The 24,428-nt window shown below is 42.6% G+C and overlaps 1 long non-coding RNA gene and 1 other non-coding gene across 3 annotated transcripts in view; both read right to left on the bottom strand.

The window, feature by feature from the left end:
• The window catches only part of LOC131481785 (uncharacterized), a 230,142-nt gene that overhangs the window by 71,915 nt on the left and 133,799 nt on the right, over positions 1 to 24,428 (bottom strand). The window lies entirely within an intron of this gene.
• Positions 24,317 to 24,422, bottom strand: LOC118759521 (U6 spliceosomal RNA). The gene has a single exon (XR_004996239.2). It is a non-coding gene; the product is annotated as a U6 spliceosomal RNA (small nuclear RNA).

The raw sequence follows: 24,428 nt of genomic DNA, 5'->3' as shown, positions 1-24,428 counted from the left end.
GATTGGTTAAGGTCCTGGTTACATTTTATTATCAAAAGCAAATGTTTAAAGTAAAAGATTTCATCTTCATTTAAACCATGGCTTCCTAGGAAGTCATAAAAACTGTGGATGAGTGAAGCCAGGACTTCGGAATTTGCTCCTCATAGAGGAGAGCTAGGCTCAGTTCATACCCTTAATCAGACAAACGCCCCGCCCCGAAGGCACATAGATGAAACACAACGTACTCACTGGCGAACTATTCTTGGCTGTGCCCACTATTAAATGACAAGATATTATTCACATCAGAATTGCCACTCTTCCAAAGATTTTGCTCTCATCCTGCTCTATCCAGCATACAGGAACTATAAAAACAAAGCAGATCACATGAACCAGGAATTTTCCAAAGGCAAAGCCCACCACGCTCCTCTAAAACATATTTCACACAGTACCTTAGAACCAAATTCACTCTGGCACCTACTTTGAACATTGCAATTATGGAAATAATCCAGATTCCTCTGCAGCATGATCAGGAAGTAACTGGATTATTAATTTATTATCTGATAAAATGCAATAAAATTATTAATTTATTATAAGGTGCAAGTTTAAATCTCAGCTTCTAAACCTTCTGAACTCTGCAACTCTGGACAAATTGTTAAATTTATCTGTCTCAGTTATCTCATTTATTAAATAGGTTGTTATTGCACTTGACCAACATAACTAAAAAAAGTCCTAACAGGTGATTGAATAACAAGTGCTCAGTAAGGGTTAACTCTTAGCATTGGCTTTCTCCTGTTATTTGTCATATTTATAATGAGTAACACCACCCATATAAGTGTACTACTCAGCTTTTGCAAAATGATGCTTCAGTGGCAAATCAATCGCAAATCTCACTCAAACACATACAAGTTATTTTTGCACGGAAACCAATTCCACTGTGCATTCTGGGGATGCTCCAAGACCTCTGCCCTATGTTGTGACTCAACAATTCAGGGTGCTTAACCCATGCTGTTCTGTTATCTCACACATGGTGTCTACAAGACGGCTAAGCACGGGGAAGAGAACAGGAGATCACACTGGACACACCAGAGCCACACATCACACCCATACGTGTTTTCTGACCAGACCTATCCCATGATTCCATTTCAGTTCTAGGGCACAAAAAACAGCATCCCTAAATTCCCAAGCGGGAGGAGACCTGAAGTCTCTTTTCACTTTTAAGAATTAAAATTATTAATATGACCAAACAAACATAAATATGTGGGACATCTAGATTTCTGCTGCTCCAAAGCTTAATATCTTCTATAGATTAGTCTCTTTATGGGTGATAAAGGTAAAATAATTTTAAATAAAATGGCATGAATAAATGACAAATTCTCACTCCCTTTACATGAATACAGTTTTCATAAGATGGGAGCTCATTATTCATCTTTTTCTGGTTTTGTCTAGGCATTATTAACAAATAAAAACTAAACTTACACATTTAAAACACATGAGACAGAGCTAGACAATGAAATGATCACCACACACTGTAACGTGTATGAATCACAGCTCACCGTGACTTGGCTTGCGTGTCGCTGATGACCAACAGTGCTGAACACCCTCCACACACCTCTTGGCCATCCCTCTGCACAGGTGTCCACCTGCATCCTTCATCCAGTTTTAAAATCAGCTTCTTTGTCGTCTCAAAACTGAATTTTGTTTCCTCATTTCTTGGATGTTGACCCTTTATCCTGCTTTGAAAGCATCTTCTTCCATCCTGTTTGTTCTCTTCATTCTTTATTTTGCTGTGACGAGCATTTGGTTCAATATCATCCCATTTATTTGTTTTTTGCTTTTGTCGCCTATATCCTTTTTGGTCACATTGCCAAACCAATATGAAAAAGGTTTTTCCCAATGTGTTTGCTTAAGTTCTACTACATTTATAGGTGTTATGCTTAAATATGAATGCACTTTGAGTTGATTTTTTATACAGTAATGTTCAATTTCATTGTTATATTTTTAGACATCTGATTATCTCAACACTGTTATTGAAGAGACTGTCTTTCCATCGTTGTGGGTCCTTAGAGTTGTCTGTCTCAGCTGAGCGTTCAGTGCTTTTGTTGTGCACAGTTTCTCAAAGCAGTAATGTGCGTCCCAATGCGCTTCAGGAAGCACTGAGCTACCCTTTGTGGCTCCACTAAGCTCCCTGATGCCACCTTCTGAGCTCCAGTGGTACAAGGATGGCACAAATTGCCCCCAGCAGATGGCAGAAGGCAGATCACTCCTGGCCAGCTAGAGACATGGGGTTACAGAGTTTCACGCTTCATGCAAGACACGACACTGAATTTCTGCCAGAACCTACGTGAAACTATTTGTTAGGGATTTCTCATAAAATAAACAATGCGATTTATATCACTCTATTCTGTAAAAAAGAGGGAGTTATTGCAAATATTTTGAAGAAGCTCAAAATTTGTGAAGGAAATGCCACACCTCACAGCCAGAGGACACACAGAAGGAAGGTTCAGCGCAGGCACCTGCTGGCCCATTCCACACACTCTCTAGCCGAACATGTGCCCCAGATATTCAGATTTGCAGAAGATGCTAACTGGCCTTGCTTAAGTCAGGTGTCTACCACATAACCCTTCTTCATTAGTGGTCACAGGTAAGGTGTATAACTGGCAACCCCACCAGAATGCCCATGTTGAAGGAGCAGTAATTCCTACAAAATAAGGATGCTGGAAGGAAGCGTAAGAGATGCACAGCTGAGCTTCTGTATCTGAGGGTTCCATACCTGCAAATCCAGCTCAACAAGGGGTGGAAAATATGCTAAAGAAAGATTGTGTCTACTAAATATGTGCAGACCTTTGTCTGACGATTATTTCCTTAACAGCAGAGTTGGCTATTGTAAATCACCTGGAGATGACTTAAAGCGTACAGAAGGATATGCATACATTATATGCAAGTGCAATGCCAATTTTACAGAGGTGACCAGAGCATTTGCAGATTTTGGTGTCTCTTGGTGGTCCTGCAACCAATTCCCTGTGGATGCTGAGGGATGACTGTACTTTACTTTTATGCGGTAAACAGGCATGTTATTTCACCCCTCCCATTTCTATACCATCTAGTTAGATCTTTTATTAAGATTTAATTTACTCAGCTTAATTAGCAGATAGAGAGGCAAGGCAACAGGGCATCTTTCATCCACAGGTTCACTCCCCACATACCTGTAACAGCAGAGGCTGGACCAGGCCAATAACCCAGGGCCAGGAACTGCATCTGGATCTCCCACAGGGGTGGCAAGGACACAAGTAGATGGCCCGTGAGCCACTGACTTCCCAGGCACGTGAGAAGGAGCTGGATTGGAACTGGCACTCCAATAAGGAATGCCAGCTTTGCAAGCAGTGGCTTAAAGTGCTGCAGCACAATGCCAGCTCCTTCCTACTCTGTTCCTGCCCTTCCTTGTTCATGAACGGCACTGAAACATTCTGAAAGGCCAGGTTTTCTTGGTTAATTGCTTTCAAAAGTTGTGAGAGCCTGTTTGTTCAGAGAAGTCAACACTTTGAGTCCTCCTGCCAAGCAATCTGGCATAATTGATCAATGATTCCCAACGAAAGAGTATCTAGTCTCAATTATCAACTAACTCATTCATTCTCAACAAGCACCCAGAGCACAAGGACAGAAAAATTTAAACAAATGTGAGGAGGAAGATGTGAATTTAAAGACAGAGGTAAGCAATCAATTTTCCCAACCTCCATGTGCAATTCATTTCAGCATCCATCCATTCCCTGGCCATGATCTGTTACTAAATTTTTCTTCATAATTCTAAAATTCACCTGATAATTGTCAGTTTCTGTGAAAGCAGAGGGGAGTCTGCTTCATGACAATGCTTTTTGGATGTGGACAGATCCTACCCATGCCTCCAAAGGAACTCCTTTTACCTAAAAGGATCTTGTTTTGGGTCATAGTTTTTCCTAAGTGTTTATCATCAACAATCTTATCTTACTAAACAAAACTACTGTATGAAAGATTGATTGGGCCCAGTATGATAGCCTAGTGGCTAAATCCTTGCCTCCATGTGCCAGGATTCTATATGGGCTCCTGTTTGTGTCCAGGATGCTCCACTTCCCTTCCAGCTCCCTGCTTGTGGCCTGGGAAAAAAGCAGAGGATGGTCCAAGGCCTTGGGACCCTGCATTCATGTGAGAGACACAAAAGAAGCTCCTGGCTCCTGGCTACAGATCGGTCCAGATCTGGGCATTGCGGTCAGTTGGGGAGTGAACCAGCAGATGGAAGATCCTTCTATCTCCTTCTCTCTGTAAATCTGACTTGCCTTTCCAACATAAATAAATAAATCTCTTAAAAATACACAGTTTTGATAGGCTCATTCCTAAATCCGCTTTTAAATTTGCACTTAGTAAACCTTATGAAATGCTACGTAAGAAGAGAAGTCATTAACATTCAAATAGAATCAGTTAATTACAACTAAAATCTCACAGCTCTGAATATGAATTTTTATTTGGTCTGCAGCCTAGGGAACAGTTATTCCGAACAAGTATGAAAGAAAGGTGTATAAAGGAAGTCATCACCTGCAAAGTGTTTTCCGTATGTTGAATCTATTCATATTCGTCTTCCCTTTCATCCTCTGGCAGAATGTCAAATTAAATTCCAAAGAACTGGGACACGCATTGTGGCGGGTTACATTGCTGCCCATGTGGACACTGGCTGGAGTTCCGGCAGTTCCACCTTTGATCCATCTCGCTGTTAACGTGCCGAGGAGGGAGGCTGAGGAGGACCCAATGCTTGGGCCTCTGCATTCACATGAAAGATGAAACTCCCAGCTTGTGGCTTCAATCTGGTCATTTGGGGAATGAACAAACAGATGGAAGCTCTCTCTCCCTCTCCCTCTCTTTTCCTCTTTAATTTTGCCTTCCAAATGAATAAAACAGATCTTCCCCGCCACCCCCCGGCAAAAAAAAAGTTAATCCCAGTATTGGTTTTCAAAGACAAAGAATTTGGGGACTTAGCATACATAAGAAGAGCAATGGTAATAACTGCAAAAATCGGAAATAATAATTGGTTCTGCCAGTAGGGGGCGTGCAAGCCAAATATAGCAATAGATTCAGAAACGGACTTTCTTGGAGAAATGGGCATACTGACTAGGAAATCACAAAACGCAGAGTGAAGCGTTATTCACATTACAGATTCTGTTGATGCAGTTGCATGGGCAGAAGTTTCTACAGAGTAAAAATCAGTAGTTTGTGGAAGTCATAACTGTTCAGAGGCACAACAGATTTCACTTAAAATGGCACCATAATTTATTTGTTTGTTTATTATTTATTTATTTATTAAAGAGTTATTTTTTTATTGGAAAGTCGGATATAGAGAGGAGGACCTTCCATCTGCTGATTCATTCCCCCCCAAGTGGCTGCAATGGCCGGAACTGAGCGGATCCAAAACCAGGAGCCAGGAGCCTCTTCCAGATCTGCACAGGTGCAGGGTCCCAAGGCTTTGGGCCATCCTCAACTGATTTCCCAGGCCACAAGCAGGGAGCTCAACGGGAGGCGGGGCTGCCGGGATTAAAACCGGCACCCACATGGAATCCTGGTGCTTTTAAGGCAAAGAGCTCAGCCGCTAGGCTACCACACCTGGCCCAACATAATTTATTTAACCTTTTATTTCAAAACAGACCACTGAATTTGTTTTGTTTCTTTTGATTTTTTTAGTACATTTAACACTGATATTATGTCTGCTCAAAATAATTTTCATTGACAAGCAAGCTACTGTCTTCTCTTAGCCTGTACCCCTACAGTATCTGTTGAACGCTTGCAGATCTTGATAACAATCTTTTGCTACCAAAGTTGTCCAACTGCCACTTTACTACTCAGAACAGTGTTTTACTCTAATTTTTTTTCCCTCAGGAATAACTCAAACTTAGTCCATTTCAAGAAAACAAAAAGTCTCCTTTCTTGCCACAACATTACAGATCAATCTATCTGCAACCAAATCCCTCAAAATTCTGTACCAGCTTTCTTCCCAACAAACAGCAGGTCTTGGTCTCTTAAAATAGTATTGTAGATGAGGAAAAATGAGAATTATACCAAATGCTCCTTTGAAAACACATTTTTTGCATAACTGAGAAAACGGTTTTTAAATTTTAAAGTTTTTTTAATGTAGCAGTTATTTCATCATCTTTTGTCAAACCATGGAAGAAGTCCTTCTGAAGCAAAGACTTGGACTCCCATCCAAGCACTAACCAGGCCCGACCCTGCTTAGCTTCTGAGATCAGATGAAAACGGGCGCATTCAGGGTGGCATGGCCGTAGACTGAAGCAAACACTTGGAGCCACCATTGCTCTGCGCCCAAATCCTGGTTTTGAACTGACTGACTGTGACCTGGGAACAGCTGTCTTAGCTCCCTAGGGCTGTGTCTTTATACAACGGAGTCATCATTGACGACCTTTCAGAACTGCTTGAGGGAAAGACAACTTGTCAAATCTCTGGAATACACACAATGCTTAGTAAAAAGATATCATTTCTGTTTTGGGGTGCTTTCAGTATCATTTTTGTTTGTTTTAGGGAGAGAGAAAACAGGAGCCCCTCATTCATGGGTTCACTCGCCAAATGACTACATGGGTCAGAACTGCACCACTGGGACGCCAGGTACTCAATCCAGGTCTCCCACTTGTGTGGCAGGAACCCAGCTGTTTGAAACATCACTGCTGCCTCCCAGATCTCCATTAGCAGGACAGAGTCAGGAACCAGAGCCAGGTACCAGCACCAGCTACTCTGCTGTGCTAAGTATATGTCTTCAGCAGTATCTTCACTAGTAGGCTAAATGCTTGTCCCAGTGGTTATTATTCCTAACTAAATGGTAGCTGAGTTTGAAAATTTTCTTCACTGTAAAGCCCAACTCCTTCTAAGAAAAGACATCTAGACTAGCATATTCCCACAGTAGAGTAAGTCTGTTTTGGGAACTGTTAGGCTGCCGGAGTCCACTGTTGTGCTAATCAGCCACTCCCTTCCTCTGAGTCTCTGGAGAGCTGACTTCAGGTATTCTCAAAGCAGTTGTCTTAATCACTAATCTAAATGGCTGCTACTACACATCTAGTGTTTTTAAAAAATTAATTTTACATTTATTTGAGTAGATAAATGGCAGAGAGAGAGAGAGCAAGCCAGGAACTACAGTTCCATCCTAGACTCCTACTGAGGTGGCAGGGGACCAACGACTTGGGCCAGCTCCCCCTGCCTTCTCAGGAATATTAGCAGGAAGCTGGATTGGAATTGGACTGGTGGGGGTTGGGCTGGCTCTCCAGTGTGGAATGCCTGCACTGCAAGCAGCAGTTTAACCAGGGACACTACAGTACTGGCAGCTAAACATATATTTTTCATTTATCATATATAAAAAGGGCCTTTGACTCAACTTATGAGAAACTCAGTAACATTTCTCTCCTCTCTTGACTTCTGTCAGCTCTATTACTCCTTTAATCTGACTTTGATTAATAATGTTTACAATCTTTACAATCTTGGGGGCAGCGCCACGGCCTAACAGGTTAAGCCTCTACCTGCTTACCATGTGTGCCCTGGTTTGATTCCTGATTGCAGTTTCCTGACGGCACAGATCCTAGAAGACAGTGCCGAGTTATAGCTCAGATGACTGGGTCCCTTCCCTCAGGTGGGAGACCCATGCCAGGATCTTCACTCCCATCTTTAGCCTGGTGCAGGCCCAGCCATTCCACATCTGGGGAGAACAAACCAGTACATGGAAGCTCTGTGTGTGTGTGTGTGTGAATGTATCTGTTGTGAGTGCTTCTATCTCTCCACCTCTCGAAAATATGAATAAAATATTTCATATGTTTCAGTACATGCTTTATACTATGAAAATAACCAACAAAAGATTTTTTTAAAAAAAAGAAAAGAATCAACGAAAGAATTAAGAATCATTACATAACACATTCGGGAAGTCAGAATACAGGTGGAGGGTATAGTAAAGTATACTATTTACAGTTATTAAATACAGTTGCTGGGCCTAGCACAATGCCTCAATGGCTAAACTCTCACCTTACAATCACTGGGATCCCGTATGGCTGCTGGTTCATGTCCCGGATACTCCACTTCCCATCTAGTTCTCTGCTCATGGCTGGGAAAGCAGTAGAGGATGGCTCAAAGCCTTGGGACCCTGCACCTGCATGGGAGACCCAGAAAAGCTCGTGGTTGCTGGCTTCAGATCAGCTCAGCTCTGCCCATTGTAGCCCTTTGGGGAGAGAGCCAGCAGATGGAAGATCTTTCTCTCATGTTTCTCCTTCTCTCCATAAATCTGATCTGCCTTTCCAATAAAAACAAACAAATGTTTAATAAATAAATACAGTTGCTAAGCATTAGGAAAACAAACACTGCAATCACACAAACGATACTTGGAAGTAGGACATTAGAAATAATTCTAGTCTCCATTTAATTCATCTGTAATGTTTGACTCTTTCAACCACAGACATACTTTGCTTGTATAATAAGATAACCATTTTTAAACAAGAAATGGGAAGCTAGCTCTGTAGCATAATGGATTAAGCCACTGCCTACAGTGCTAGCATCGCAGTGCTAGCTGCTCCACTTCCCATCCAGCTTCCTGCTAACATGCCTGGGAGAGGCTTGGCTTGGATATGATTTGTCTAACAAGTATTTATGGGTTAAAAGTTTGGTCCCTAGTATTGTGACATTAAAATGTGAGGCCTAATAGGAGGTCCTTAGATCATGGGAGATATTGTCCTCAGAAGAGATAAGGCAGTTCTCCTGAGACCCCTGGTTCAGATCTCACAAGGGGTAGTTGTAAAAGAACAGGCCTGGGAGCAGGTGTTTGGTGTAGCAGGTAAAGTGCTGCACACAGTGGCCACATCCCACGTCAGAATAAGTTCAAACGTCTGCTCTGCTCATGATTCAGTTTCTTGTTAATGTGCACCCTGGGAGACAGCAAGTGATGGCTCAAGTCTTGATTCCTTGCCACCTGTGTGGGAGATCCAAGTTGAATTCTTGGTTCCTGGATCCACCTGGACCCAGCCCAGGCTGTTGCAAGCATTTGGAGAGCAAATCTCTCTCTCTCTCTCTCTCTCTCTCACTCTGCCTCCCTCTAACTTCCAAGTAAATATAAACACATACACATTTTAAAAACACCATGACCAGGGGCCAGTATTGTGGCACAGCAGGTAAAGTTGCCCTCTGCAATATTAGTATCCCAACTGGGTACCAGTCCATGCCCCAACAGCTCCACTTCCAATTCAGCTTCCTGCTAGTAGCCAGGGAAGACAGCAGAGGATGTCCAACTTCTTGGCTCCTGACATCCATGTGTGAGACCCAAGTGAAATTCCTGGCACCTGGCTTTGACCTGACCCAGCTGCCATTTCTGGGGAGTGAACCAGCAGATGGAAGACCTCGCTGGCTCTTACTTTAACACTCTCTCTCTCTGTAATTCTGACTTTTCAAATAAATAAACAAATATTTTTTAAAAGCAGCGTGCCCCCCCCCCACAGCCTCTTTGCCCTCCTTTCTTACCATGTAGTCCCTGTTAGGCATGTGATTCAACCTTATTGCCATCTGCCACGAGGTGATCAGCAGGGGGACCCTGCAGGGATGGCCATCATGCTATTCTGACTTTCAGACTCCAAAAGTGTGAGCTAATAACCTCTTCTTTATAAGAAACCCAACATCAAGTGCTTCATTATTATTACAGAAAAAACAATACACAGCATTTACACCATTGTGTGATGCTCCAAGGGTTAGTCATTGTGGTCAATAGTAACTGGCAGAGATGATGGTGAATATAACTTCCAAGATTAGGGTTAGAAGACTGCAGCTTGTATCTTGGGAGCTCTCTCCTAGGAGATCTAGCTCTCAGATCACCAGCTCTATGCTGAGTCAGGTAAAAAGCCCCAGGAGAGGCTCAGGTGGGAACGGTAATATGAGGGAGCTGGAAGCAGGCAACTTGGCCTCCACCAACTGCTTGATCCACCAGGCAAGCCATTCCTAAGTTCCTAATACTCAAAAACTGTGAGCGACTATAAGCGCTTGTTGTGTAAGGCTTTTACATTGTGAGATAATCTGCTCTACCTCAATAAATAACTAATATCAACTGTTATTCCTGGGGAAATAAAAGCAACTCAGGGACCATTTTTGCATGAGTCAGAAGCTAAAAGTGGGAGCTCAAACATCCTGGTCCCTAGGCCTGGTCTGCTAGCCTAGTGGCTAAAGTTCTTACCTTGTATGCGCCCAACATCACATATGGGCACCGGTTCATGTCCCAGCTGCCCCACTTCCCACCCAGCTCCCTGCTTGTGGCCTGGGAAAGCAGCTGAGGGCAGCCCAAAGCCTTGGGACCCTGCACCAGTGTGGGAGACCCGAAAGAGGCTTTGGGCTCCTGGCTTCAGATCAGCTCAGCTCCAGCCATTGTAGCCACTTGGGGAGTGAACCAGCAGGTGGAAAATCTTTCTCTATATATCTCTTTTTCTCTGTATATCTTCCTTTCCAATAAAAAATTAATTAATTAAAAAAAAGAAAAAGAAAAAGAAACTCTGGTTCCTGAATCAGAGACGCTCTGGCAGTAGCATCACTGAGGTACTAACTGGGCTTTCTGTGCCCGAAGTCCCACTTGCCATTTCCAATTCAGTTACCCCTACACTAAGCTCACCAGCTTGCCTAACATCCACAGTTTTCTATTCTTCCTGGGCCCACTGTTCTCCAACTGTTCTCCAAGCTTCACACCTGTTATCCTGAATTTTCCCTGCAGCAGAGCAGAAGACAAGCTCTTATATGCAGGCAATTTGTTCAGCAGCAAGATATTATGGATCAGAAATCACACAGAGCAGAGAGAAACAATAAAATAATAAAAACCACGACAGGGAGGCAATGTGAAGCTGGCCACCCTACAACCTCATGGTGTTCAGCCATGTTACCAATCATGGCTCCGAGCTCCAGCAGGAAAGGGAAAGAGCAGGTGTCTATCAGCTTCCAGCACCATGGGTCAAGAGTTGCTCCCCAGCATGTGTACCAAGTGTCTAACAGGTTGTCAAGGGCACAGAGCCCCAAGGCAGAACACAAGATGCTCACAGTTCTAGCCTGGGAGTAATGTCAGCTTCAAAATTTAGGAGGAGGAAATTGCAAGGTTCTGTGAGGAATTGTAAGTGAGGCCAGTAGTATTGCAAGGGCTATACAAGACACATCCAATCAGCACACAGATGCATGTCGCCAGAATCCTTCTATTTTGCAAGCATCTTTCTTACTCTCCTCTCCTTACCACAGCCACTTACTTCATCCAAGCTGTCATTGCAACAGCCACCCAACTGGGGTTTTTCTGAGGGAAAAGCAAATGGAATAACTCCCAAAGTTGCTTTTCTTGAATCAAACCAAGCCAGTGTGTCTGTAGTCCAAGTTAATGTGGACTACAGCAAGTGACAATGGCTATGCCTTCCAGCTGCTCCCTGTAGAACCACCCAGAGAAGGGCTAGGCCAGCAACCCAGCAGCTGAGCAGGGGAACCGATTCTCTGATGCACCAGTAAAGAGAATGATACTCTCTCAGGGGGCTACACAGCATATCTCACTGGAACTGGGAGTTATTCTTTGACATTTCTTTGGCAAAGACAATGAAGCTGCTGCATGCCCCAGAGACGGTAGAGAAAGCCAAGGCAGGGGCAGGCATTTGCATTGAGGTGAAGCAGCCCTTGGCAAGCTCACACTCTATATCCAAGCACCTGGGTTCAAGCCCCAAGTCTAATTTCAGTTCCAGCTTCCTGCTAATGTGGGCTCCCGAGAGGAAGCAAGTGATGGCTAAGTAGGGGGTTGCTGCTACTCGCAAGGGAAACATAGACTGAAATTGGGGCGCCTGACTTGGGCTTTCAAATCAATTAAATACACAGGAATGTTACAGTGAATTCCAGTTAGTTGGAAAATATCTTTCAATATTAAAATTATTCATTATGACTCTCAAAAGCATTTCAATATTTCAAAAAAAAATCTATTCTGTGACTTCACAGCTAATTGGCATCTCTGTGGGTTGGACCTTGCCTGGGGAAATTCACCTCCTACTTACTTTATGAATTAAAATATTAAATAACACCTCCCATGACTTTTAAAAGTCGATGACGGATCACTAAAAAGCATTTCCTTGGCAGATTTCCTGGCTCGATCCTGCTTGCTTTACAAACATGTGTGTTCAATCTGTGAAAACTAGATCCTGGTTTCAAAGGTGGTTGTTCTATGCATACTACAAACCTAATGTTCCTTAATTACTTGTAATTAGTTGTATTGTAAACTCAAATCTGTTTAATTACATTTAATTAGTTCATCATAAACGAATAGTCGATTGTCACAGGTTGTCTTGTTACCCTGATGGAGACCACCTGGAATAGATAATTAGTTCTCTCAGCAACAAATTAACTTGGACGACAAGCTGTCATTAATAATTATTTCACTCCCGTCCTGGAGATACCTGAGATGAAGATCATAACACAGCATTAGAATAAAGTCAAACTGACTCTTTAAAATACTAAAATCATAGGGCGCAGCACGATAATCTCGCCTTGCATCTGCCAGGATTCTATATGGGCACCGGTTCATGTCCCAGACGCTCCATTTCCTATCCAGCTCCCTACCTGTGGCCAGGGAAAGCTGTCAAGGATAGCCCAAAGCCTTGGGACCCTGCATCCATGTGGGAGAACTGGAGAGGCTACTGGCCCCTGGCTTTTCAGATCAGCTCAGCTCCAACTGTTGCATCCACTTGGGGAGTGAACTAGGGGATGGAAGGTCTTTCTGTCTCTTTTCTTTGTAAATCTGCCTTTGCAATAAAACTAGATAAAATAAAACACTAAAATCATTGTAAGGTGGGCTTTTTTGTCTGTCTTAGAAACCACTCTTATTCTAAAAGGGTGTGGCACAATCTCTGTGTGAGCATGAGTGGGCGAGAAGGGAAAGTATCCACAGTTATGTGCACACTCACATGTACATATGTACATGGAAGGATACACACACGGCACGCATGCTTTGCATTTTTATCATTCACGCATTACGGGATAAAAAGCAGAACTGTACTGGCACATTTAATGAAGAGTTACTCCAGGACAGCCCAAACCACCAAAAAGGCATTTTTCCCATAACCTTGCACTGAACAGATTTTTTCCTTTCTGAGAATGAGCTTCCTTGGAGACACAGACTTCATTTCTGGGTAAATTTTGGCCACAAAAAAGTCCACAGAGGGAAAGCTTACATTCAAATGCTAAATGGAAAACGCGGGCACAAATCTGGATCAACAGCACAATCCAACTATGAAAGTAACGTGGAGAAGAAAACGGCAAGAAAGGTGGAAAATGATAACAGCATTTACTTCTGATTTGGTTTTCCTTTTGTCTGCACTTACAGCTTCTAAGTCCTTTTATAAAAAGCTTGTGTTACTTTTATTGTTGGAAAATTTTAACTTATAAAAAAGATCCATGGAAACCTTGATTATAGAGGAATTCACTAAAAAGCCACATTAACCAGACAGCAAATGCCAAGGTTATTGCAAGGAACTATTTTTCTACCTCAGAGTGGAAAACCTGAATTTGTTTTGCAAGACTTTGGCTCAGGAAACTTCAACTATAGAATCTAAAAACCTATTTGAAAGATAAGCAGATGGAATAGTGGGCTTTGAGCTATTGCGAGAGGTACTTTTCAGCAATGAGGGTGCCATTTCATATGGGTAGTCTTTGAAGTGTATAAAGAGTTTTTACAGCATAAGGTACTGTAATGAGCCTTGGGTTGGGACCCTGAAAACCTCCATAGGAGTGTGGTTTCCATCTGTGGAGGCTATAATGAACTTAAGACATTCTATAAAATGGAAAAAATGTTCCCAAAATGTCATTTTTAAGATACTGTAAGGGATAGGCAGTATTTCACAGCAGTATCTGTTCCATTTTACAAATTGTGTTACACAAAATCTACCATGATTAGAGTATCAATTACGGGAGGAAGAGACTTTGGACAACCCAAGTATCCATCTGAAAGAAAATGAGTAAATAAACTAGGAAAATAAAAATGAGCTAGAGCTACACAGATCAAAAGTATAAACTTCACTAATTAATTTCAAAGCAAATAAAGGTTACAGAATAACACACAGAACATGTTATCATGTTTTAAATATCCAAGCCATAGTCTACATATAATTTTTAGTAAAACAATAGACATCCAAAGCGATGTGAGTACCAACAACTACATTATCACTGAGAAAGAGAGGGACAGAGCAAGGACTGTCAGTAGGGTTTTTACAGTCTCTTAAATTAGGCTGAGAACCAAGTGCCTGGGTATTCAATGCGTTGTTCTTTATACCTTCTCTAGGTGTGAACTGTTTCATATTATAATTATTACTGATAATGTATTACATGTTCATATCTAACACCAGGCACTTTTCCATATCTTGTCCTATTTAGTTCTCATGAAAGTCCTGAGAGCATGTTGGCATGTGACAGGGTGCCAACTCAGTCACCTTCAGTCACATGCCAAAACCACTCAACTAGTACTTGGCAGAGGAAGGGCTGGGATTAATTTCCATCTCATAGGGCTTCCCAGAAGGACCTTAAGCGGCAAGGACTAGCAGTCCAGCCACACGGCTTGGAAGAGGCCCTGAGATAGAAGTACAGCCCTTTTCTGGAGCCCACTCCCGTCTCTGCCAGCCCTACCTCTAGTGAGCATTCTCTCCATGAGTGATACTGCCTCAGAAGTCATGGATATCGTTCCCAATCAATCATCTCTCATCTCCTCAATGAAGAACACTCCTGCTGCTGTCCTGGGCAGCCTCACCTCTCACCTCCCACCTCCCACCTCACACACACACACACACACACACACACACACACACACAGTGCAGCTGGGTCTCTCTCCAGGAAATGACTGTTTCTATGCAATGGCCATCACTTTCTCACTTCTCATTCAAGAATGCACGCATATGTTTTTTCACACTCCTCCCCATCTGTGGTTTTATTTTTTGTTTTCATTTGAATGGGAGGAATGAATAATTGGCATCGAGTGGAGAATACGTAGGCTGTGTGGCACAAATCCTAAGTTCCAAGTCCAGTTCACGGTCACGGCTTGGCCTTTGTTGTACTTCCAAGAACAACAGAATCAAGGGGGCTATCATCACAAAGCCAGACTTCCTGCAGGTCTGTGTAGTCCTGACTTTTCCCCTCATGAATGTATTCACAGCTTCAGGCCAGCAGTTGGCTGCTCCGTGGAAGAGACAGAACTCAGAGCCTGGACTTGACTGCTGCTACACACAGAGAATGTGATGTAGACAAGACGACCGTGTCCCGGGAACTATGCTACCTACATTTGCCTCGAGACACATCTTCTAACTGCTTCTACCCCCAATTCTCCAGTTTCTCCTGGCTGAAACCACAGGGCTGGGCTTAACAAACTCCAAAGCGCCTTCCAGCTGAAATTCTTGGCCTCCACAGACACCTTTACAGATTCACATTCCCAGCCAAGGATCCCATGACAACGCCCTGGTTTGCTCCCCTGTGGACCTCTACTTGGGAAGATGGTGGCATGCAGGCATATCTGAACATCAAGGATCTTCGGGACCCTCGCTATGTGCTGGGTTCCTGTGGTCTCCTGAAAGATGAAGAGCACTCAGCATGGGTGAGGTCACTACACACAGCTGGCATGAGAGGCAACCAAAGCTCAGACAAGACTTGGGGAAGGACAGGCTGTCCAATCAAGTGGCCTTTGAAGAACCACAACCTTTAAAGGTGGAGGTGGAGAGCTGTGGTCACTAGACTAGAAATGTGATCAAGACAGAATAACAGATGCCTTAAACAACTCTCAGAAGTCTCCCTGGGGGAGCTCAGTGACCTTTCACTTCACAATCGCAGGCAGAGCAAAGGAACTCAGCCCCTCACTGGAGAATTTTCTGGTTGCTCAGTGGGCTGGTTTGTGCCTCATGGGACAAAGAAAAATCCTATCACAAAAATCATGTATCATTATTATTTGTTCACTTTCAGGGTGTGTATTCAAAAGAATTGTTTTGCTTTGTTTTTGAGGCAGAGAGTTCCCATCTGCTGGTTCCCTTCCCAAATGCCCAGGCGAGTGGGGAATTGCTGTGGTATAGTACATTAAATCACTGCCTACAATCCCAACTACTCCACTTCCCATCCAGCTCCCTGTTAATACACCTGGGAAAGCAGCAGAGGATGGCCCAAGTGGCTTGGGCCCTTGCACCTTCATGGAAGATCTGGAAGAAGCTCCTGGCTCTTAACTTCAGCCTGGTCCAGTCCGGGTTGTTGAAGTCATGTGGAGTGTGAACCAGTGAACAGAAGAGCTCTCTCACTTTTGTTCGTGTGTGTGTGTGTGTGTGTGTGTGTGTGTGTGTATAACTCTGCCTTTAAAGTAAGTCTTTACCAAAAAAAAAAAAAAAAAGTCCAGGGCTGCGCCAGCAGCAAAGATGGGAGCCCAGACTTCAATCCCAGTGTCTCATCTACTTGACCCAACACTGCCACCTCCCAGAGAGCTGGAACAAGCAGCCAGAGCCAACAATGGAAACCAGGCTGTCTGAGAGACATAGGTACTTAAACTGGTGCCTTAACCGCAAGACCAAACACGGAGTGTTTCTAATCTCCCCAACACCTGTCCCTCCCTTTCAGACAGACGTCCTGAACATCATCCTACAGAGAAGGAAACTGAGTCTGTTGTCTCTTCACACCCCAGCCTCCTTAACTCCCACAGGGATCTGATCTGGCTCCGTGTTCTCAAGTCCCCTCCAGTTCCCTCTTACAGCTGGTCCTCATGTTACAAACTCTTACTCTTCACCAAACCATTCATCCTAATCACCACATCAATCTTCTGACACACCTTGACATATATATCTAAAATTACATATAGATTACTATACTACTCTATTGCATGAGCAAAAAAATGTCTACAGAAAAGAAATATTTCAAAGATGAAAAGATGTTGTAAGTAATATGTTTCAAATAAGCTTTCTGTAATAGTGACAAAGTGTTCAATATTTGGCTTTAATATCTCACATAACTGGAAGAAAACCTCACATAATTTATAGAGCCAAATGGAGAGAGCACATCACTAGCTATATTTATCAAAGTGTCATACACAATTTTCAATTACATGTGCCAAGTATGACAATTATTTCTTTTGAATGTTTCCTAGGAAATTTTCATCTGGATGTCTCTCAGTCAACTTCAAACTAATTAGAAAATGGTACAGTCTGCATTTTTAATAAATGGTTCAGTGTTTCCTGAAATTTATCTTTTGAATAAGTAGTTTAGGCTGTGGAGGGCATTGCGATGCGTGGGCAAGGCTGTCTGTGGTCTGCCAGGAGCCTTGCATCTCCCCCAGTTCTGCAGAACACTGGTAACTATGGACTCGGTCATGGAATTCATTTAAAGAAACCCATGGACCATTGATGAACAAAACCATGAATCAATTTCTATAAGAGCATTCAAATCCCAGCAATTTGGGACAGCATCAAGTTCCAAGCACCATCGAGTACCAAGTCCCAAGCCTGTCTTCATTATGTAATCAAGATTTGAGTTTGGAGGCCCAGCGCCTTGGTCTAGCTGTTCAAAGTCCTTGCCTTGAACGTGCTGGGATCCCATAGGCGCCGGTTCTAATCCTGGCAGCTCCACTTCCCATCCAGCTCCATGCTTGTGGCCTGGGAAAGTAGTCAAAGATGGCCCAAAGACTTGGAACCCTGTACACACGTGGGAGACCTGGAGGAAGTTCCTGGCTCCTGGCTTTGGATTGGCATAGCACCAGCCATTGCAATCACTTGGGGAGTGAATCATTGAATGAAAGATCTTCCTCTCTGTCTTTCTTCCTATCTGTATATCTCAGTTTGCAATAAAAATAAATAAATTCTTTAAAAAATTTTTTGAGTTTGAATAATCTTACCAAGACTTAGATCCTCTTCAACAGCTTCAAGTCTCATTCACATCAGAACTCTCCACTGAACCGTCACAAAAGCAAAGCTTAAACGGACTACAACCCATTCAGAATTTCCTTTTTTTATGTAACTTCCATTTTTAGCCCTTCCTCTGACTTCTCTTCAATTTGCTTGACCTTAAGGTCTTTCCTATTACTTATAGTCCATTAGGCTTGAGTCAAATGAACTGTACTTTCTAAAAAATACATGTATTCTGTGGTCAAGTGTCCTTGGTTAGAGAAGCATAAGCTTGGCATTAAGTTTCACATTAAATCTACCCTCTGTAAAGCTCAGTCAATAATTTTAGAAAAGGTGGAAGTGATAAATATATTTAAGGTTAGATTACACTCTAAGAAACAATGCTGTTATGAAAGGGGCCTTCAATCTAAAAGTTGATGATCCCTATTTTACCCAAGCTCCTATAAGGTCCATAACAACTGGGATAATCACCTCTCTGAACCTCAACTTGCCTATCTGTGCAGTGAATCCAATATTTTCCCTGCTTATCTCACAAGGTTGTGGAGACTGAATGAAATAATGTATATAAGACAGACTTTACATAAAATATGTGACAGACATAGGGCTCTTTTACACAGTTGCAAGTCATGCCTTCAGCTCCAGAGCCTGGGAGAGTAGGTGTTAACACCAGTCTAGGCTGGGTACAGGTAGCAAGGCACTGTAGAGTTTTCCTTTCTCTGTGTAATAAAATGCTACTGTGGGCTAATTCTAAGAAGGAGAGAGGCTATGTATTAGTGCTGACAATTCTCTAGAGCAGTTATGGATTGCGGCATACTAATGATTTGCAAAATTCGCTGGCTTAATAGTGACTAGCATTTTTTCCTAAATGCAAGAACAAGAGCAGAACATTGTATGATGCTTCCCACTTGGTCAGAGTAAACATTGCTTTATTTATGCATGTGAGTATGTGCTTGCTCTTGGTCATTAAGTAAAATTTCCTTTTTCCCAAATGGGAAAAAGAAAGTAGTTTAGGGGGTAGAAAGTTTTTTTATTTAAATTTAAGTGTGCATAGATAAGAATTTTAATATAAAAAGTCAATAAAATTATATAATGACAGATACATTTCCAAATATCCCTTATTAAGCCACTCATGCTAGTGTGTGACTTCAGTTTCTTGGCAGAGTTGGAGGGTTGCTTTGCTTGATTTGTTTTGGTTTGGTAAAGCAATTGCTTTATTATTATTTTAAAATAACTTTTGGGGCCCAGCGGCGTGGCCTAGCGGCTAAAGTCCTCACCTTGAATGCGCCGGGATCCCATATGGGTGCCGGTTCTAATCCCGGCAGCTCCACTTCCCATCCAGCTCCCTGCTTGTAGCCTGGGAAAGCACTGGAGGATGGCCCAAAGTCTTGGGACCCTGCACCTTCGTGGGAGACCCGGAAAGAAGTTCCTGGTTCCTGGCTTCGGATTGGCGCAGCACCGGCCTTTGAGGTCACTTGGGGAGTGAATCATCGGACAGAAGATCTTCCTCTCTGTCTCTCCTCCTCTGTGTATATCTGACTTTCCAATAAAAATAAATAAATCCTTTAAAAACAACAACTTTAAGTAGGAGAAACACTTTAAACCTATCTAATTCTTTAATCTCCTAAATAGAGTACACCTTGCAGCCACTAGTCTTCACACACACAAAAGAAATGACAAATTTTAAGCATATTTTCCATTTTGTAATAGAAAAATGCCCAATATTGTTAAGATAGTTTGCAATCTTAATTTCTTTAAAGTATCACAAAATAGCCACCAAATCTGTAATATAAAAGATTATCAAAGTTATTTTCCATCTCACTATACTTGAAGGTGCTTTTTGTTTAATTATCTGAAAGAGCAACTGAGAAAGAGATCTTCCACCTATCAGATTACTCCCCGAATGGCCACTGGATTGGGGCAGAGGAACCCTAGTCTAATCTCCCTTTAGGAAGACAGATGCCCGAGTACTTACTTGGGCTATCAGCTCCACCCTCCCAGGCACATTAAGGTGCTACTTTTATAATAGCAACTGTATGGAAAACAAAGCAATGAGACACAGAGTTCCAAAAGCAAACAAGAACGAGGACCCATGCTCAGCATCGCTGTGTTGAAGACTCCCCTCTCACCTGTCAGAATTGTTCTCTGTTCCACAGATTATTATCAAGACACAGACCAAATTTTTTTCTGTTTATTAACAAAAGGATCATTGGGCCCGGCGGCGTGGCCTAGCGGCTAAAGTCCTCGCCTTGAATGCCCCGGGATCCCATATGGGTGCCGGTTCTAATCCCAGCAGCTCCACTTCCCATCAGGCTCCCTGCTTGTGGCCTGGGAAAGCAGTCGAGGACGGCCCAAAGTCTTGGGACCCTGCACCCGCGTGGGAGACCTGGAAGAGGTTCCTGGTCCCGGCATCGGATCGGCGCATACCGGTCCGTTGCAGCTCACTTGGGGAGTGAAACATCGGATGGAAGATCTTCCTCTCTGTCTCTCCTCCTCTCTGTATATCCGGCTTTCCAATAACAATAAAATCTTTAAAAAAAAAAAAAAGGATCATGGTTATCATTTTATTAATTACTCACTTGTTTTATATTTTATTTATTTGAAAGGCAGAGAGACAGACCAAGATCTCCTAACTGCTGGCTTACTCCCCAAATGCCCACAACAGCCAGAGTTGGGCCAGGCCAATACCAGGAGCTCAGGGCTCAAGATGGGTCTCCTTTGTGGGAAGGATTCAAGTAGTCAGGCTATCACTTCTACTTGCCAGAACACACATCTTAAACCGAGGAGTCAGGACTGGAAGCAGGCACTCACATATGGGATAAAGGTGACCTAAGCAGCCTCTCAACCACAATGTCAAATGCCCAGCCCTTAAACTCATTTTTGATATATATTTTCTTATTCTAATAATCTACTGATATCTTTAGAGACCACACTCCTAGACTATAATCAGCTTAGGAGCAAGACCATACTTCTTTTCTTCTTTGCACTGCCTCTGTGACCAACCTCCAAGGCAGAGCAAGGGAATGTAGTGGACATTTTGGGAAGTCGATGTCTTGGTAGGATAACTACTAACATCCCAGTAACAGGGAAAATTTACTCCAGATGTCCCAAATAAAGACCCATAAGAATTTGTCATAAACTTGAGAGCAGGGAATAAGGTATCCACTGATGAGCAAAACTGAGAAGTGTTAGCACCCCACAGAACTGAGAGAATGGACCAACTACAGAGAAGACAGCCACAGAATACAGCATTGCAGAAGAACCCAGCTGCTGCCATGGGGTGCAGTATCAAATCAGAGAAAGCATCCACACCTTGCTTTCCTATGTATTGGTCAAACCCATCAGGAAGACAGCCAACAGGTAAACAAAAAAAGTGGTGGCCTCATGGGCACAGAGCAGGCAGAAGACAAGCAAAGCAAATGGAGCAATGGAGAGCCACCAATCCAGAGAGAGGTCCAATCCCACACTGCAGTAACATCCTTATCCTCTTCAGAATGAAAGGGAACCTCCACTGGCTAAGACAATTTCCATCAAACTACGTATTGCCCATATCCATGGTGAGTCACTCACGCAATTTTACCCAGGCAAACTGAGAACAGAAATACTGTAATGCTGATGGATTTTTAAAAATCTATTTTCTCCATATTTGAATTTTCACCTATTCTAGGGAAAGCAACTCTTCCAAATGGGTTTGCAAAGTTATCTATTTGCTAAAGCATTGGTTGTTCCAGTGACACAGAAGTCCTATTCAGTGCTCAGATGTTTTCAACTCAGTACCTCTAACATGAATTGACCAGTCCACCAGCTGCATGGGAAATTCAAAAATGAGCCACAAACACAATGACAAATATTCTCATAAAGATTAATATTAGACCCTGAGATGTCCTCAAGGAAGTCTAGACTTGGGAATGGTAAGCAGAACTTTGGTGGAGTTTTAGGATGGAGAGTTGGAGATACTTCAACCTATGGCTTCAATGTTTGTTGTTTTCAAAACTCCTTCTGACATGTGACTGTAAGGTGAGAATATTAGGAGATGAGAATGTGAAGAGGTCACTGAACCATGAAGGCTCTGGATTCATGCCATTATCTCACTTCAGAATGGATCCGTCATCCCAGTAACAGGTTCGTTGTAGTAGTATAGTCTCCTTTTCTCTCTCTCTCTCTCTCTCTCTCTCTCTCTCTCTCTCTCACACACACACACACACACACACAGACCCTCCCCACCTCCCTCCTCATCTTCTTGCCTGTCACCTTCTGCCGTGTGATAACACAGCAAAAGCCCCTTGCCAGAAGCCAGCATCTGGATCTTGGATTGCTCACCATCAATTACTGGTTTGTTCTTCTGTTATAACAGCATGAAATGAACCAGGACTCTTCAAGTAAAGGAGAAATCATCTCAGTTGAACTGATTTCTGAATCCTAGGACATGCAGTCTATGCTTTTGACAAAGATTTTGATGGAGGGGGAAAAAATACAAGAACTAACTTGTGATAAATTTGAAATGCATTTTCTGGGCTAAATTAATAACATCTCCCCCATCAGAACTGCAGTTACACAGAAGATTCAGAGCCCCTTATCAAAAACATTCACAGTGACAAAGGCTTATGTTCCAGAAAGAATTTTTAACTGGCTGAAACTTTTCATAACTTCAGTCAAGCCTTCTGCAACTTGTGCAAAATGAGGCAACTGGGCAATTTCATTTGTTTCAACTCCAACTCAGCACTGCTCCAGAGGGCAAAATTGCAAAAACAGAGAGTGAGAATTGAATTCTCCTTGATGGTTGTCAATCTTAAGAATTTATGGCACAGTAAAAAATCATTAAAGCTAAAGAGAGCTATTACAAGGATGGAGTCTTTTCATTTCAGTTTGACACTGCATTTTTAAAGCCAATACCAAATGGAATGCTAACTGCAGTAGCAACGAAACCATGCTTTTTTTTTTTTTTTTTTTTTTTTTATTAATTATTATGCATTATGTGACAGTTTCATATGCTCTGGGAATCCCCCCACCCCTCCCTACACCCCTCCCCCCTGGTGGATTCCTCCACCTTGATGCAGTATCACAGTTCAAATTCCATCAAGATTCTTTCCTTGCAAACATATACCCAGCATAGAGTCCAGCTACTCATTGTCCAGATGGGTTGAACAGTTTGTTGGGGAGACCATTTCTGGTCCAAAGTCAGAGCTGGTAGAATATCATCCCAGTCAATTAAGAGTCTCAATATAACATTAACAGCAATTTGTAACATTATGGAATTGACAAGGTTTTGCGTAACCAGTATGTTAAAAAAAACAAAACAAAACAATACAAAACAAAAAAGAAGCAAGTTCTTAACCACAACCTATGATTAGCTCATTGACATTTCAATTTTAGTTCATATACAGGACCAGCTGCTATATACCTTAAAATGGCTATAAGGTACCATTCAGCTGTCTCGTGTCTGTTTCATTTTAGTATTTAGCCATTTGTTGTGTTGAAGTCTAATTTTACTGATCTTGGCAGATTTTAGGATAATCTAGACTGGCTTGTAACTCTAACAAGACATTTGTCAGCAGTTAAGGTGCAGAACATTTTTTTTGGGGGGGGTGGGTGTGCAGGAAAGTCCCCAACACCATGGTAAGGAGTGACTAATCTTTGTGTCCTACCCAGCGAGGCATTAGCCAATCCATGCCAGCTCTTTCCTGTCGGATTTCAAGCTCTACTTTTTGTTGTTTGTCTATTTATTTTAGGTTTTTTTTTTAGTTTGTATGATTGTTTGTTTGCTGTGAGGGGTTTTCGGAGCGATCCTGATGGTCATTGCAAGGGAGGGTGGGGGTCCAGAAACCATGCTTTTTAAAGAATTATTTATTAATTTCTTTGAGAGGCAGAAAAAGAGGAATAGAGGGCTCCCATTTGCTGGTTTGCTATCCAAATATCTATAGTGACCAGGGGCCAAAGCCATCAACTCAGCCCAGCTCTCCCCACGTGCCGGCGATGACCTTGGCCAGCCTCACCAGCTCCAGGAGTGCATACTCCACGATGCTAGGATCACAAGCCAGGGCTGGCCATCAAACCCGGATACTCTCATGGGGGATGCAAGGTGCTTTTCAGGGTCTTAATCACTAGGCCAAATACTTGCATCTGAAAATACAACTTTTACAATTATAAACTTTACAATTTCTCTTGAATGCTCAAGAGTATGATTCCAAACTTACCGTGAGCAACACAACATTAACCAGGCACAGACTCGTCTGAACGGTAACAAGTATTAAAATACACAAAGCGGCTATGGTGAACCAGTCACCGGCTAGAAGCATTTAGCACAAATTCCATTGAATTTCCCATTTAACAGATGTAAAAACTGAAGCACAGGAAGTTAAGAAATTTGCCTAAGATCACATATCCACAAGGCTATCAGGTGCATGAAAACACAGAATGCCTCCCTGGTTTTTTTTCCTATAAATAAAGCACGCTTCACGAATTACATGTCATCCTTGCACAGGGGCCATGCTAATCTTCTCTGTATCGTTCCAATTTTAGTATATGTGCTGCCAAAGCGAGCACCTCCTT

Source organism: Ochotona princeps, chromosome 13 (assembly GCF_030435755.1).
Source record: "Ochotona princeps isolate mOchPri1 chromosome 13, mOchPri1.hap1, whole genome shotgun sequence".
Classification (NCBI taxonomy): Eukaryota; Metazoa; Chordata; class Mammalia; order Lagomorpha; family Ochotonidae; genus Ochotona; species Ochotona princeps.
This window is presented reverse-complemented; position numbering and strand designations above follow the sequence as displayed.